Genomic DNA, 16,377 nt, shown 5'->3' with positions numbered 1-16,377 from the left:
TGTTCCAAACGATTTGCAACACCACTATTACTCCTCAAAGATTTGATGTGTTTCCAAAATGACCGTGGGTGCAGGCGAAATTGCGATTGCAATCTGTTAACATGCTGGTCGTATCGCAGTCTGTTATAAGCTCTAAAGGCAGCAGCAGATACTTTAAAAATCTGACGAGAGTGATCCGTACCATTGGCACGAAGGATTCTGACTGCTCGGTTTCGGTCTCGCTTCAATAAGTGCCACTTTCTGTCCGACCACGGAGGACGGCGGGGAGGACAAAAAGGAGGGGAACAGAAATTCAGGGAGGACACTAAGAGATCGCTGAACATGGAAACCGCTTCATCGATGGCCGTACAATTAAACAAAAAGGACCAATTCACGGAAGCTATAATTTCACCTAACCTATAGTAGTCCGTTTTACTATAATCATAGAGCCTAGTATCCCTTGATGGAGCATCGCCGGCAGTGAAGTTAGCTTTTAACACCCTTAAGGACAGATTAAGTGGAGGGTGATGAGCATCAATTTTGATTAAAGGCTGAATCGCTGGCCTAACCTCGCAGAAGGAATTGGACTCGCAGTCCGTCAGAACTAGATCTAGTAAACGACCATAAACATTAGATACAAAATTAATCTGGGACAAACGTAACATGTCAAACATACTGAGAAACGGCGCATAGCAAGACAGATAAGATGAAGGCTCGAGAAACATTGACGATAAATTTGAGGATGGTGACGCATTAAAATGCGAGTTGGATTGGTTAAAATCCACTAAGACTAGCAACTTATCATTCAAACGCATACGTAACTTAATAACACTAATACAGTCAAGCAACGCTTCAAACGTTGGAGCATCTGACGCTAGTTACGGTGGGATATATACAACACCAATGAAAATATTAAACTCAGAGGTGCGAATCACCACCCATACGCACTCCAAGGATTTACAATCCACGCTAACCAATGAGGAAGACAGAGACGTAGAACACGCAATTAGTACACCACCACCTCTGCGCCGCATACTCCTGAATAAATTCCTGTCACACCGGTATACTACAAAATCGTCACTATCGAACACCGCTCCATCTGGTATTGACACATCCAACCACGTATATAATAGGGTGACAATATCAAAGTCCCTTTCCGAAGCCGCCAGTCGCAGATCAGAACACTTCGAACGCAGACCCCGAGTGTTCTGATAATAAACTTTGAGCTATTCAGCAGCCTTGGAATTAACGCTTGTGCTCTGAAATGGCATGGTCCGAACGCGTGCGCTTGGCCGGAACAATCGATTCCGACAGTGGTCGATGCAGCAGCATCAGGAGGAAGCGGCGCAGGTGAGTTCACTTACCTTTCCGTTACAGAGGTTGGTTGGACCGGAGGTGGAGGGCGAGAGCCAGCCTTCGTAACCTTGAGCACCGGAACAACCGGCGACGGCGAGGCTGGGCCCAACGTGGCAGGAGAGGGAGAGGGTGTAGCTAGAGGGTTCATCCAGGCAGCTACTGCTTTCACAGTAGTGGTGGAGAATCCACCGTCCATCCTAACAGCAGCATTACCATCCTCGGCTACGATGTCGGAGGGCGTAGCATCAGTCAGCAACGCAGGACCACTACGGATGGGCTCATCCAGGAACTCTCTAAAAGAGAAAGCGGGAGGCCAGCTTCCAGGTGAGAGAGCAATCTCTCGTTTACCAGTCGGGACGCCGACTTTAAGCGAGACGACTGACAGCAATCCCATATCAGCGTTGCGTTTAACCAACCGCTGAACTACAATGTCGGACGCTGGCACGTTCAGTCTGTCAGATACCATCGCTAAGGCCTGGCTATCCTTAACCGATGGCGCGAAGCGAGACATGAAGATCCAATCAGCGATCTATCACGGGGCGCCAAAAATAACGGGTCGGTCGGGCGCAGTGAGCCAGTTCCATTATGGAAAGTCAACGAGGAAGCCGCCGTAGCTGGGAGACGAGGAGTGCTAGTGCTATCGGAGGGCAGCGCACTTCTGCACTCCAAGAAGGACGATGAGGAGAGAGTTGTATGCTGGGAAGGATCACGAGCCGAGAGGTGAGCCGCACAAACACCGACGGCAGACGTTGCGGAGAGAGATCCACATTGCGAGGGATCCCCATTACCAACTTGCAAGAGAGAGACACTCTCTTTAGAAGCCGCATCATTAATCTGAGCTCTTAACTCCTCTCTCAGCGTAATGAAAATTTTTATGGAAAAAAGCCGTTTTTACCGAATTTTCCAATTTTCCGGATTTTCCTTGGGAATTTTCAAATTCTCTTTTTTCGTAAACCTTCCTTGACGTCATCAAGATAGGAAGACGTCATCAAGATTGGTCCAGCCGATTTTGAGTTTTAGCATCACGAACATACAAACATTCATTTTTATAGATATAGAGAAGAAGTGAAGATTAATCGTATTGAAAACGAAAACGAAGCCGTGAATCGTTCGCTGGAATTTTAAAACGTTCTTTGGATTTGTCTGATATGCCGGGACTTAAAGATGGATCTGTTATTGTTATGTGTCGAGGCGACGTTCGTTGGGTCAGCATGTAGTAACATAGAGATGGCCAAAGAGTTTATGAACAAGAATTTTCCCGGGAAAAAAACAAGGGCGGTCAAAGCACCGAGCGTAATTCATGATGACAAGATCCTGGACCTGGACAAGTGGAACAACATTCTGTCAAAAAAGAAAAACTTGGCCCCAGGAGCGCAAGTACAAAATGTTGCAAATGTTAAATGAGGAATGTGCTGTGCGAATGGTGGAAGAGCTGATTAAAAAGTATAGTCAAGGCAAAGCGGGCAACAAGCTGAAATTGACCAAAATTGTGTGAATAAGCAAGTCAGGACAAGACCCGACCATGCCACAAAACTACAGGCCGATTGCGATGCTTCCAACCCTGACAAAGGTAATAAATTCTGCAGTTTTGGAAATACTTACAGAGTCGATAGAGAAGTTCCAAACAATCCCATGCACATCTTTTGGGTTCAGGAAAAATAGATCGATCACGACTGCTACGAACTGGGTAAATAATGAAGTGCTTAGGAACAACAGGAGGAGCAAATACACTGGCATCATCTTTGTAGATATAAAAAATGCATACAACAGTGTCAACATTCCTAAGCTAATCTAGATTCTACAACCATCGATGATCCCTAAGCAAGCGATCAGATGGATTGGAGACCTATTGACAAATAGAAGATTACAAATAGCAGTCAATGGACACACTGTCACAAGGTTGGTATCGCATGGCCTCCCTCAGGGTGATACCCCTATTTAATGTGTACGCCAGCTAATGCCATTCCTGCAATAATGGTGGGAATAAGATTAAGATCATACAATACGCAGATGATTTCGCAATAACTGTGTCAGGAAACTCCTTGACAGTAAAAAACGAGTTCCAAGACGTACTGGATGAATTTGTAGAAAATATAAAAAGGCTGAAACTGGAGATTAATATGGAAAAAACCGAACTAATGACATTCCCAAGAGATGAGGCAGCCATATAGGTGAGATTCAACGGACAAATAATCTCTAAGACAAATAAACATGTGTTTCTGGGCATCAACTTAAACCAAAGACTCAAATTCGATGAACAGGTCGAAAAAGAAATACAAAGAGCCCAAAGTAAACTAAATATTATAAAAATGATATGTAACAAGCGAAACAATATAACCCCAGAGAAGGCAATACAAGTACACAGGGCAATTATAAGGGGATCAATGGAGTTCGGGATAACAGTAATGAGCAACGCCAAAAACGCAAGCCTTTCCAGGGTGGATAAATTGCTGCACCAGTCTCTACGCAAAGTCACAGGATGTACGAAAACGACCCCAATAAACACCTTGCTGGCGATGTCGGCAGAGGTACCATCATCAATAAGGAGAAGATTCCTGGTGGCAAAAGAGATGATTAAATCTTTTGCACACTCAAAGCTAAATGAACAACAGCTTGAAAGGATCATTCCGGAAACGGCACTCGGTACAGGAACGCCTGCTCTAGACAATGTAGAACTCGTCAAAACGGTTAGCAAAGTAAGATACAATGAGATGAAAAACTGTGATATAGAGATAAGAATACGAATCCCGGGACTAATAACTAGCAAAAGGGAAGCAAACCCCCAGGTGATAAAACAAATCTGCATTGAGCACATGAGAAAAAAGGACCAAAATCTCCCCAGAATATTCACAGATGCCAGTATCACAGACACAGGATGTGGGATTGGAATCTACATCCAACTCCCAGATGTGCAAGAGGTCAAAGAATTCGCCTATAAACTAAAGAACGAGGCTCTCGCTGCAGTAAAACAAATTAACAATCCAGTGGTGTACACAGATAGTATGGTAGCTTGTTATATTTTGAGCAATGCCACAAGGGCCAACTTTGTAGAGGAAATTGCGTTGAACATATTGCACAACTGCGTGTATACGAGGGCGAGCATCCAATGGATACCCAGTCACGTGGGAATAGAAGGGAATGAAAAGCGGATAAGCTGACAAAAAGGGTGAAAAATAAAAAGCACAAATAACAACGTGCATTCTTTCCACGATGGATCGTTTGGATAATGATAGTGAAGCCACCTTAACCGGCGACGAAGGCGAACAATGGGGTGCAACGAGCAGTAAGAAGAACATCAACGATTTCTCGTTAACTGAGGAAGTTTATCAAGAAAGGAAGCGAGATTTGATGCGCCAGTTAAAACTGGTGAAACAGGGTAAGCACCCGAAATACCTCGCACGTGAACGTGCCCTGAAGAAGGAGCTGGATCAACGTCTATTGGAGAACGAGCTGGAACGCAAGTGCCAGCTCGAGTGGTCCCAACGAGAATCTGCCATCCTGGGAAAAATCAATACTAGCGTCGATCGGCCATCATAGTGCAAAAGCGAGCGGCGGTAGCAATCCGGGAAATTTATCCATTTTCCTCGCTATCTACGCGTAAAATCGTGTAAAAAAAGAATTGAATCAACTATCGCTGTCGTTTGTTGTTGATGTTGACCGTTCGTAGACGGGATCTATTTTTGTAAACTTCACGCAGGTGCGTAACGCGAAAATTTAACTGGGCATGCTCAGCAATAATGTGTGTTGTGTGGTGTTTGGTAATGGCAAAAGGGCAAACTCGGAAATTTTTCATGCGCTAATGCCTCCAATAGCGCTTCATTTCGGGAAATGAGCTGAGTCGAAAGTCAAAAAAACTGTAAACGCAGTCGCAATGGGTCCCTCGAGCAGCGAATTGGTGAATTTCCCCGTGGCCGAAGAAAATAGATTTTCCATGGTTTCCCGTGCAAGACAAGATGGAAGATCCGAATCTGGGCTCAGATATTTCGTACGCCAGCATAAGTCCAGTGTCAAAACGCCTACCGTCGTCTGCCAGTCAGATGGATACGGCTAGGAAAAAAGTGCTGAAAAAACTAGTGTTGGATTTTCCCAGCTTAGTCTTTTTATAGATGTTAAGAAAATTATTCGCAGTGTGGTATTTTATAAGAAGTATATTTTGTGGTGCTAATTCCCCCCACACTGCTTCTGTGCAGTGAATGGTTCTACTCTCATGGAAAGTCAAGCAACATTTCCTCTGAATGGTTCAGTAAACGCCTTGACAACGCCAAAAAGGTCCACAATTCTGATAGCCTTTGACCTCATGAAGAAAAGGGATTTAAACTTTGGGACTAGCAAATGATTCATATTTGGCTGTCGCCCGAAGGCAAGAGGATAGCGTCAGCGAAAAGGAGCAGGGGTGGTTAAAATGTTACTAGAGATGAGTCCAAAGAGCGGGAACTGTACGGATCGATCCCATCCTAAGCGCGAGCGACGGATCCCGATTCACAAAGCAGCGATCTGGTGGATCCGACGGATCGTCCGTTCAAGCCAAAATCTTGCATGAGACAGTTTTCTCTCACTCGCTATATCTATAAAAATGAATGTTTGTATGTTCGTGATGCTAAAACTCAAAATCGGCTAGACCAATCTTGATGACGTCTTCCTATCTTGATGACGTCAAGGAAGGTTTACGAAAAACGAGAACTTGAAAATTCCCAAGGAAAAGCCGGAAAATGGCAAAATTCGGTAAAAACGGCTTTTTTCCATATAAAAAAATAAAATTTACCTTCTCTAACGAAAACGGTTGGACTTATCCCAACGAAGTCTTCTGATGATTTGCTTATTTTTTGGCCCAATAAAAGCAATACAAGTTAAAAAAAATCTTTAGGAAAATCCAGAAACCCAGAAAACTCGAAAAATGCTTTTTTCCTAAAAAATTCACAAAATGAGTGTATGTTTGTTTTTAACGCTAAAACTCAAAATCGGCTGAGCCAATCTTGACGATAGAATCTGATTATTTGTTCGTTTTTATTCATGGAAGGTTTAAAGAAAAGACAACTTTAACATTCTCTAAGGAAAAGCCAGAAAATGGAATGATTTATAAAAATTGCATTTTCCATACAATCAAATCAAATATACGATGTGTAACAAAAACTAAGAAACCGTTAAAATTGTGACAAATCATGAGTCCGAAATCAGATCATCGAATAATTTCATCTTGGTTAATCAACAAGCGATCGCCTTGATCACGTATATTTGGTTCTGATAGGTGTTGAATGTATTTTGTTGAGTGGCAGCTGAGAGCTTTGCTGCAAAACACTTATGAATGTTCAGGGTAATAGAGTATTAAAGTTCAGGGAAATCAAACAATTTTGCAAATACGTCGCCAGAACGGATATGCCGGTTTTTCGCATAGAAGGAGATGAGATAAGTATCAAACGAGCCGATACGTCGTTGTGCATTACACAGGTTTTGTTTTTTATGTCAATGTTCAGTTTATTTGAAGAATGGTTAAAGAATTCAGCAAGAACTCTTGAGTCAGGAGTACAGCGATCAAAAAAACATAAGAAATAAGATTCAAACTTGCAGCAGCTATTCTATTCCGAGATTATTGCTTGATTTGCAGTTACTTCGCATATTAATTAAATGCATCGGAGAAATGATTATCCAAAAGCAAGTGTAGGGTACGGCCTACTCCGGAACTTGTTACTCAACAGGTGGATAGAGAAAAGAAGAAAATGGTTTCAAAAATCTGGGTTTGTCCAACGGTACCAGAGAACGCAATATAGTGTCCACAGATCGCTACCCGCCAGGGACTTTCTGTGGATTATAATGCTAAGTATGTTGGGGACAGAGCCTAACAAACACCAGTGGTTTTTTCTCAAGTTGCATATATTTGGTTTTCTGAACGCCTTTACTTACGTCACAAATGTTGTGTTAGCGATGTCTAAGACCGGTGACACTGTTATCAATTAACCGTTATTTTTGAACAGCAGGTTATCATAAACTGGTACTTGTAGGGTTTCGTTAAATTCAAAATTCCTAACTGTTCAGAACCTTGTAGAGTTCTGTGGCCTACCTTTAGGCGTCGCAATATCGTACAGCAAGGGTGCCCGGCACATGGACATAGAGGTGTGTTTTCATCTCACTTTAGAACAAATTTACACAATCCATCGAAAACGAATACCTTTGATTTGTTTGGGCCATTGCGGACAGCGAGTATGGTGGGCAACTTTATGAGAACACAATTACACTTGCTGAAACATGATAATCACTGGAATCTATGAATGAACTGCAATAACTAAAGTGTTTATACTTAAAATTAAGATTATTTCGATGAAGCCATAAAAAGTTGTCCCGTTGATTGTGAGATAAGTTTGTGAATGATTTATCACAAATGTTTATGTGAATGCCCCATAGTATCGAAATTAAGATTGGTTTAGTGCATGTACAATTTTAGCTGCTCAAAAAACCTATCCTAATGACTCCAGCCGGACCATTGCGCTTATGTAAATTGTTTAATCGTATTGAAAATGATAACGAAGCCGTGAATCGTTCACTGGAATTTTAAAACATTCTTTGGATTTGTCTGATATTCCGCGACTTAAAGATGGATCTGTTATTGTCATGTGTCGACATCTACAGACACCAAATCAATGGGGCTTCCCTTGAATTGTAATGCTTTGTTTTTTTTCAATATGAGTGTATTACTGGACGAGGCGAAGTTCGTCGGGTCAGCTTATAAAACTATATAATCAGCTGAGATATAACAAAACTATAGGCTAACTTCATAAGCACAATTTAATTTTATCATAGTCCGTAATAAGAGCTTGCAAAATACCTAATTCATTATTTGTTTTATTATATTTTGCTCCAAAACTTAAAGTACAACAAAAATTATCTTAAAAATATAAAAAAGAAGAAGAATAGGTAAAAGATACTTAAAGGATATTTCAAGGTAAACAGAACGTTGATTGCAACTTATATTATGGGAAATCAAATTCGTCATCGAGCACATGCCATTTCGGTTGCCAGCTATAATCCTGCAATAAAACTCTTCATTACGCATGCGACATTTCACAAAGTGAGTCATTGCGCAATTGTTCAAGTTAATTACAAGCGAACTCATTAATCCGTTTTTTATCTACAAAAATTAATAAAAACGTAAGATGCTCTGTGGAAATTTCAATAAGTTGTTTTTGTGTAGTGAAATGTTAATTGTGTATTGTTTTTAAGGTTTAAAAAAACGTGCAGTTCCAGCCAAGAGAAAAAATGGGAAGGTAAGTATTTTAGTAGTCATTGGGAGCTAGGAGCGTACCGCGAGTACAGTTCAATGAACTAACTCTGTTTAAAAAACTTCTAACAGAATCCAGATGTCTTGGTGATAAGTGAAAATACGCTCTTTTATTGATCTGGTGCTAACGTAAAATATTGCCAACGATGCGATCGTACGATTAGAAAAAAAAACCAGTCCATAAAATATCCACGTGCTTCAGGGTGTTTTCTACTCTCTGCGTTAGAGCAGAGCGATTTGAATTACAATTAGCGTTTTTGCCAACAATTAAGACAGACAACTAAAAATCAACTAGCTAATCAAAGAAGAAGAATTAAAATGATTGTACACTAATAATTGCCCAAAAGTGTGGTTCAGTGGCTTGACTCAACGTAAGTCGAAATGGGGGTTATCACTGCCAACTGCCGTAGTGCTGGTGTCGTAGTAGAAAAAACCCTAAAAAGCGTTATCTTTCAACGATCTGCATTGTGAGATCTTTTGTAAAATTTTACGTTAGGAAAAAAACGGTAACATAAGTCAACCACGTGCTTTAGGGTGTTTTCTACTCTCTGCGTTAAAACAATTTGGCATAATTTGTTATCGAGAGCAAATAAAAAAATCCAAAGAAGTTTCACAAAACATGATTTGCGTGTACTACAAAATCAAAATTATTAATTGGAGCCGTTATTGTCACTTTATACTTAGATCATTCGAGGCTAATATGATGAAGGTGATTTAAAAAATCACCCTTTTGTTTCTCCGTTTATCAAACTTTTAGTTATGTATCCGTTTCATATCATTCATGGCTATTTTGCAATCACTTCCATTATGTTTAGGAATCACTTTGGAATTGTGGATCCTACTCAATTCATCAGCAGCACCAAAATTTCATAAGAGGTAACTGTTGCATAAATGTAAAAACTTTTTAAGATAAAATTTTTGACAATGTTTTATTTTCCAGATTTTAACAAATACAAGCTTACCAACGAGCTTTAAGATCAAGCTGAACGCCAGCGAAACAACAAGCAGACTATACCGATTTTTACATTTGGAGTAAGATTTTTTTTCTCTTTCAAAATGTTCTGCCTTCTGAGTTCTTTTTTGTTTTAGAAATGCCTGCCAGAAAGCGTTCATCGTTGGCAAAAGCCGCGTCCAGATCTCAAAATGCCAAAATGATGAGAGCGCAAGAGACTTCAGATGATCGACGCAGACGATTGGAGGCCCTGCGCAATTATTCTGCAAACACTAGAGCCGTAGAATCTGAAGAACAGAGGCTAAGTCGTTTGGAAAGTCTCAGACAACATGCAAGCACTTCGCGAGCTAATGAATCCATGGATTCAGGAGAAGCTCGCCGCTATAATCTCAGAAACCGTGCAGTTATTTCTAGAGCCTCTGAAACTGATGAGCAGCGACAAGCTCGATACCGAAATCTTAGAGAGCGCGCCTCTGAGTCCAGAGCCACTGAAACAGAAGAACAGCGACTAACTCGACAACAAAATCTTCGAGAGCGGGCTACTCAATACAGAGCCACGGAAACAGAGGGCCAGCGCATAACTCGACTCCGAAATCTTAGAAGTCGCGCAATTCAGTCCAGAGCTACTGAAACTGAAGAACAACGTGTCATACGACAGAGCTCTGATCGTCAAGGACACGCATCTGTAAGAGCTTCAGAAACTTCCCAGCAGCATGATTTAAGATTGCTATCTGCAAGGGAAAGAAATAGCCGACATTTTATAAGAGAAGCTTTCCACTATAACCCGTGCATAGATTATGCAAGCAATTCGAAAGTGGCTATTGGCAATATGACTATGCTTTGCAGGTTTTGCAATGCCAAAAAGTTTAGATCAGAACCTGCTGGAATCTGTTGCAAACAAGGCAAGGTTAAGCTTCCTCGGCTTCAAAATCCTCCCGAACCATTGGTAGGGTTGACATTGGGCACCTCAGCTCAATCTTCGGAGTTTTTAAAAAATATTAGAAAGTATAATTCGTGCTTCCAAATGACATCATTTGGTGCTTCATCAATTATACGTCACGGAAGGTATCAACCTACTTTTATAGTACAAGGTCAAATATACCATAGGATAGGTTCGATGCTTCCTCCCTCAAAAGAGCCTCCGCAATTCTTACAACTTTTTTTTGTTGGCGATTCATTGTCCGAGGCTGAATATTAATTGTCCGAGGTGCTCATACATTAAAAAAGCCAAATTTCCCATTGTAATGGATTTGCAAAGTATGCTGCACGCATGCAATGAGCATATAAAACTATTCAAAACGACCTTAGAAAGACTGCCCGATGATGAACATAAAATTGTGATACGGGCAGATAAAAAACCACCCAACGAACATGAACGTCGGTTTAATACTCCACAAGTTGATGAAGATGCGGTGGTAATATCAGGGACTGAATTCGAGCAGCGTGATATCGTTCTCCACCGTCGTGGTCATTCTTTGCAACGGATCGCTGAGACCCATCGTTGCTATGATAGCCTACAGTATCCAATTATTTTCCCATATGGAGAAGATGGATATCATTTTAATCTTAGGCAAGTAAATCCGTTGGCTGGTAGCTATACATTAAAAAAAGTGTCATCAATGGATTTTTATAGATATAGGCTAATGGTTCGTGAAGGGGAAAATAACCATATTTTACATTTCAGGCAACTATTCCATCAGTTCGTAGTGGACATGTATGCCAAAATAGAAAGTGAGCGTCTTTTGTTCATAAGACGACACCAACAACAGCTTAGGGTTGATCAATACATCCATCTTAGAGATGCTGTGCACAATGATGGAAATGTCTCCAACATTGGCTCTTTAGTAATTCTTCCTGCTTCTTTTACAGGAGGGCCAAGACATATGCATGAATACACTCAGGATGCCATGACATATGTTAGAATGTATGGTAGACCTGATTTATTCATTACTTTCACCTGTAATCCGTCGTGGGAGGAGATTAAAAACGAACTTTTCGAAGGCCAATGTGCAAATGATCGTCATGATTTACTGGCTAGAGTATTTAAGCAAAAACAAGCCAAATTAATTGACGTTTTCACTAAGGGCCATATTTTTGGCAGATCTCGATGTTGGATGTATACCATTGAATGGCAAAAGCGTGGACTGCCGCATTCCCACAATCTCATTTGGTTGGTCGATAAAATTCAACCAACGCAAATTGATGACATCATTTCTGCGGAATTGCCCAATCAAATGACCGATCCCGTTTTGTTTGAGGTAATAAAAAAGAACATGATTCATGGTCCATGCGGAACGCTGAATCCAGAATCTCCCTGTATGAAAGACGGGAATGTTCTAAAAAATATCCTCGATCATTTTTACAGGAAACCCAATCTGGAGAGGACGGATATCCATTATATAGACGTCGATCTTCAGCCCAGGGTGGATTCGTTGCCACATTGGAACGGCCGAGCTGTTGAAATTGATAACCGGTGGGTTGTTCCATATTCTCCCTTATTATCAAAAATGTTCCATGCACATATTAATGTTGAATACTGTAATAGTATCAAGTCTATAAAATATGTATGCAAATATGTGAACAAGGGAAGTGATAAGGCAGTTTTTAACATTGACAATGGAACAAATGTGGACGAAGTGACTACCCAACCAGGAATTTATACGATTCTCGTAGGAAACATCGTGAGATACCTCGCCAACGAATTATATCGCGAGACAACCAACGAGAGGACGACAATTCTCGTCAGATAGCTTCGGCTATCGAAAAAATAAAATGATGGCTCGCGGGTAGTATCGAACCCGCATTGATCCCAAGCTTGATGGATCAATTATCCTATCCTGCCATCAGATAGGGCCATCGGCTATTCATAAGAGATGAGCGCTAAAACAGAAATATAAATTAGGAGAGTCCTCTGGAACGATGCTGGATGAACATCTCTCTCCAGATGAAGTATCTAAAAATAGATTGCGATGATCGTGCTTGGATTGCTTTGGTGCAAAGTGAATTCCCCGGAGCTTGCAATCGGTGCGATGAATAATGGCACACAAATGAACGGTTCGCGCTTCGGATGCTGGTGGATCATTCGTCGATACTAGACCGATGGACACGGCCAATACATCTGAACAGACGAAGCGTGGCGCGTCGTGATCGTTTGAGTTTCATATACGCTCAGTTCATTTATCTTACGAAAATTCCTGGTTGGGTAGCTATCAGTTAGGAAGATACATCAGCAGTAACGAAGCTGTCTGGCGTATTTTAGGATTTTCAATTCACGAGAGGCATCCAGCCGTTGTTCATCTCAGTCTACATCTAGAAAATGGGCAAAGAGTCATTTTTGATAGGCTTAATGCTTCGGCAATAGCCAATAACCCACCCAATACCACGTTGACAGCATTCTTTCAGCTGTGTCAAACTGATACTTTTGCTCGGACCTTACTATATCCTGAAGTACCAGCATTTTACACATGGAATGCATTCAGGAAAACTTTTTGCAAAAGAAAACAAGGACGGATCGATCATGAAAGTGGGCAATTCATTAGTGACGCTTTAGGGCGCGTGTACACGGTCCATCCAAATAATGCTGAATGCTTTTACCTTCGCATGCTACTTCACACAGTACGTTGGCCCCGATCATTTGAAGAATTAAAAACGGTAAATGGCCAAGTGTGTGAAACTTATAGACAAGCATGCCAATTTTTAGGGTTACTTGAGGATGACAATCATTGGGCCAAAACTTTAAAAGAGGCGGAATTGATTTCAACACCTGAACAAATTCGGAATCTTTTCTCTGTAATTCTCACTTCCGGATACCCGTCAGCACCTCTTGATTTATGGAACGAATTCAAGGAGGCTATGAGTGAGGATATTTTGTTTCGAATCCGAAGTGAAAACCTATCTATGGAAATATCTTTTAATACCGATATTTTCAATCAGTCACTCATCCTCCTTGAAAATAAATGTATGGCAATGAGGAATGAACCATTGACTTCGTTTGGTCTTTCTGCAACCTGTTCGCGACAATGAAAATGTTTTACAAACAGATTTCATTCGTGAAATAAAATTATGATGTTGACCAGCTTAATGTATTCATCGCCCAAAACGAACCTGCGTTAAACGAAGATCAGAAAGCGGCTTATGACAAGATATTGTCTAAGGTCGCACGTCAAGAAGAAGGCATTATATTCCTTGATGCTTCTGGGGGAACAGGAAAAACATGTTTAACCAATTTAATACTAGCCAAAATAAGAGCGAATGGTGATGTTGCACTCGCCTTAGCTTCGTCAGGTATTGCAGCAACATTAATGGATGGAGGACGTACTGCTCACTCTGCTTTAAATTTACCACTAGATATCGCTAGAAAGGAAACACCTACTTTAAACGTTAGTAAAGGAAGTGGAAAAGCAGAAGTGCTGAAAAAATGCAAACTGATTGTATGGGATGAATGCACCATGGCACACAAAAAGTCCTTAGAGGCGCTAAATAATACGCTTAAAGATCTTAGGGGGAATGAAAAATTAATGGGAGGTGCTCTGGTTTTATTATGTGGAGACTTCCGGCAGATATTACCTGTCATTCCGAAGTCTACTCCAGCTGATGAAATTAATGCTTGCTTAAAGTATTCAGTTTTATGGAGATTTGTAGAACATGTTACATTGAGGAAAAATATGAGAGTTATGACCATTGGTGAAAACGCTCAGAGATTCATTGATAAACTATTAGATATTGGAGGGGGTAGAATTCCGGTTGTTACTTCAGGGATGATAGATTTATCAGCTGACTTTTGTTGCCTGGTACCGTCCATTGATTCTCTTATTGCATCAGTATACCCTGCGCTTTTGCAAAATTTTTACAGAAAGAGATTGGCTGAAGGAACGCATTATTTTGGCTCCGAAAAATGAGCAAGTTCTAGAGATAAATAACCTCATTCTTCAAATGCTACCAGGACCAGCCACTGAATTCACTTCAATTGACAAAACCGAAGATGAAAGTCAGGCTGTTATATATCCTGCAGAGTTTCTTAACTCTCTCGATTCACCAGAGTTGCCGCCACATCGGCTATTCATTAAAGTAGGCTCCCCAATAATTCTTTTGCGTAACTTGGATCCTCCAAGACTTTGCAACGGAACTAGATTGGTTGTGGTTACGTTACGTAGAAACGTTATTGAGGCCGTAATACTGACTGGGAAAGGCCAAGGAGATACCGTTTTTATTCCCCGTATACCCCTCATACCATCTAATTATTTTATTGAGTTCAAACGTTTACAACTCCCTGTGATGCTTGCTTTTTCGATAAGTATCAACAAGTCCCAGGGTCAATCAATAAAGTTCTGTGGAGTCGATTTACGCGTTTCATGTTTTTCACATGGACAAATTAATGTAGCATGTTCTAGAGTAGGATCTCCAAAAAATCTTTTCATTTTTTGTCCTGGAGAAAAAACCAAAAATGTTGTGTACCATCAAGTGTTGTAGCGTTGATTAGCTTAGAACTATTCGTGTGTGGTTGTTTATTTATTTATTTATTTATTTATTTATTTATTTATTTATTTATTTATTTATTTATTTATTTATTTATTTATTTATTTATTTATTTATTTATTTATTTATTTATTTATTTATTTATTTATTTATTTATTTATTTATTTATTTCTTGATTTATTTATTTATTTATTTATTTATTTATTTATTTATTTATTTATTTACTTATTTATTAATTTATGTTTGTTTGTTTCGTTGTTTGTTTTTTGGTTTTTTCTTCATTTGGATAGAGCACCTCCCATTCATTTACGTGTTCAATGTGTAGTTAGCAAGATCTGTATGATAAAATGGATGAGAAAGAGTGAATCAAAATGAATGGATGAATGAATGAGTTGTTCTACAAATGGATTGAATCCCTTGACCCTATCCCAGGATAGTATGAAGGCGGTATTCGTTCCTAGATCCTACTCAACACGTCCACGTCGTGCAGAATGGTAGCATTTCATTATGATGAAATGACTAAGTTGAGAGGGCACACTAACTAAAGCTGCAGATAAATGACAGCAACTTTCATGCAAGAGAAACTTTCAGTCTTCGTCATTTCAGTGGACTGAAAGTTTCCGAACGCATCACGCGTTTACACGACTCACAACAAATTAACGCTAACTGTAAACCGGAAATCATGAGTCGGTAAACAAACTATGTAGAATTGTAAATGAGCTGTATTATTTCATCTCTAAAATTAATATTAATACTCATTTAGCGTTGTGAATCATGCAAGTGAACTTAAATCGCATAAAACGACTTTGATTATTTCGTTTAACGATCATTTTAAATGGTTTTATACTGCTGACGCCTTCGAAATCTGTCAGTTGCACGAGCTGTCAAGAAACTTTCATTGCTGTGAAAGAAATTTACAGCCCGGCTACGTTAAGTGAAATTTTAGTCGCGCAACTCAAATTGTTTGTTTATTTCGCGTTTAGACGTGCTAAGTTGGGTTTCACATGAGTGAAATGAGTGTTTGGCAGTTGCTGTTAAGTGAAAGTTGCAATCATTTAAAACGCCTTTAACATTCTGCAACTCATTACAATAACAGCATTACATAAAAATATGAAACCCGGATGAAATCGGGTAAATCAGCTAGTTTATGATATTTAAAGGCTGTCTTGGCGTCTGCAATACTGCTCGTGCATCTTTTTGTAAATGTTTTTTAAATTGTCAGCTCATGAAAGATTTCCAGGATCATGTTTACTGATGCACGCGATTGTAGCATTGTGACCGCCCAATATTGAATAGCTTCTTTTAGCTCCATGTTCCGAAACTGGGACTCTCGGCCGGATTAGAA

Source organism: Anopheles coustani, chromosome X (genome assembly GCF_943734705.1).
Source record: "Anopheles coustani chromosome X, idAnoCousDA_361_x.2, whole genome shotgun sequence".
NCBI classification, from domain to species: Eukaryota; Metazoa; Arthropoda; class Insecta; order Diptera; family Culicidae; genus Anopheles; species Anopheles coustani.
This window is presented reverse-complemented; position numbering follows the sequence as displayed.